Source organism: Penaeus vannamei, chromosome 29, assembly GCF_042767895.1.
Source record: "Penaeus vannamei isolate JL-2024 chromosome 29, ASM4276789v1, whole genome shotgun sequence".
Taxonomy (NCBI): domain Eukaryota; kingdom Metazoa; phylum Arthropoda; class Malacostraca; order Decapoda; family Penaeidae; genus Penaeus; species Penaeus vannamei.
Genome location: NC_091577.1, coordinates 33231633 through 33234132, shown reverse-complemented (window position 1 = coordinate 33234132; position 2500 = coordinate 33231633).

Sequence of the window (2500 nt, the reverse complement as noted above, 5' to 3'; positions counted from 1 at the left end):
GAGAATTGAAACGCGTAAAAAATAGATATTTTAAACAAAACGAGAATTGAAACGCGTAAAAATAAATATTCTAAACAAAACGAGAATTGAAACGAGTAAAAAGAAATATTTTAAACAAAACGAGAACTGAAACGCGTAAAAATTAAATATTTTAAACAAACCGAGAATTGAAACGCGTAAAAAATAAATATTTTAAACAAAACGAGAATTGAAACGAGTAAAAATGAATATTTTAAACAAAACGAGAATTGAAACGCGTAAAAAATAAATATTTTAAACAAAACGAGAATTGAAACGAGTAAAAATGAATATTTTAAACAAAACGAGAATTGAAACGCGTAAAAAGAAACATTTTAAACAAAACGAGAATTGAAACGCGTAAAAATAAATATTTTAAACAAAACGAGAATTGAAACGCGTAAAAAATAAACATTTTAAACAAAACGAGAATTGAAACGCGTAAAAAATAAATATTCTAAACAAAACGAGAATTGAAACGAGTAAAAAATGAATATTTCAAACAAAACGAGAATTGAAACGCGTAAAAATAAATATTTTAAACAAAACGAGAATTGAAACGCGTAAAAAATAAATATTCTAAACAAAACGAGAATTGAAACGTTTAAAAATAAAAATTTTAAACAAAACGAGAATTGAAACGCGTAAAAATAAATATTTTAAACAAAACGAGAATTGAAACGTTTAAAAATAAATATTTTAAACAAAACGAGAATTGAAACGCGTAAAAAATAAATATTTTAAACAAAACGAGAATTGAAACGCGTAAAAATAAATATTCTAAACAAAACGAGAATTGAAACGCGTAAAAAATAAACATTTTAAACAAAACGAGAATTGAAACGCGTAAAAATAAATATTCTAAACAAAACGAGAATTGAAATGCGTAAAAAATAAACATTTTAAACAAAACGAGAATTGAAACGCGTAAAAAATGAATATTTCAAACAAAACGAGAATTGAAACGAGTAAAAAATGAATATTTCAAACAAAACGAGAATTGAAACGCGTAAAAATAAATATTCTAAACAAACCGAGAATTGAAACGAGTAAAAATGAATATCTTAAACAAAACGAGAATTGAAACGCGTAAAAATTAAATATTTTAAGTAAAACGAGAATTGAAACGCGTAAAAAATAAATATTCTAAAAAAAACGAGAATTGAAACGCGTAAAAAATGAATATTTTAAACAAAACGAGAATTGAAACGCGTAAAAATTAAATATTTTAAGTAAAACGAGAATTGAAACGCGTAAAAAATGAATATTTTAAACAAAACGAGAATTGAAACGCGTAAAAAATAAATATTTTAAACAAAACGAGAATTGAAACGCGTAAAAAATAGATATTTTAAACAAAACGAGAATTGAAACGCGTAAAAAATAGATATTTTAAACAAAACGAGAATTGAAACGCGTAAAAAATAAATATTTTAAACAAAACGAGAATTGAAACGCGTAAAAAATAAATATTTTAAACAAAACGAGAATTGAAACGCGTAAAAAATAAATATTTCAAACAAAACGAGAATTGAAACGCGTAAAAATAGATATTTTAAACAAAACGAGAATTGAAACGCGTAAAAAATAAATATTTTAAACAAAACGAGAATTGAAACGCGTAAAAAATAGATATTTTAAACAAAACGAGAATTGAAACGCGTAAAAAATGAATATTTTAAACAAAACGAGAATTGAAACGCGTAAAAAATGAATATTTTAAACAAAACGAGAATTGAAACGCGTAAAAAATAAATATTTTAAACAAAACGAGAATTGAAACGAGTAAAAAATAAATATTTTAAACAAAACGAGAATTGAAACGCGTAAAAAATGAATATTCTAAACAAAACGAGAATTGAAACGCGTAAAAAATAGATATTTTAAACAAAACGAGAATTGAAACGCGTAAAAAATAGATATTTTAAACAAAACGAGAATTGAAACGCGTAAAAAATAGATATTTTAAACAAAACGAGAATTGAAACGCGTAAAAAATGAATATTTTAAACAAAACGAGAATTGAAACGCGTAAAAAATTAATATTTTAAACAAAACGAGAATTGAAACGCGTAAAAAATAAATATTTTAAACAAAACGAGAATTGAAACGCGTAAAAAATGAATATTTTAAACAAAACGAGAATTGAAACGCGTAAAAAATAGATATTTTAAACAAAACGAGAATTGAAACGCGTAAAAAATAAATATTTTAAACAAAACGAGAATTGAAACGCGTAAAAAATAAATATTTTAAACAAAACGAGAATTGAAACGCGTAAAAAATAAATATTTTAAACAAAACGAGAATTGAAACGCGTAAAAAATAAATATTTTAAACAAAACGAGAATTGAAACGCGTAAAAAATAAATATTTTAAACAAAACGAGAATTGAAACGCGTAAAAAATAAATATTTTAAACAAAACGAGAATTGAAACGCGTAAAAAATAAATATTTTAAACAAAACGAGGTGAAACGCGT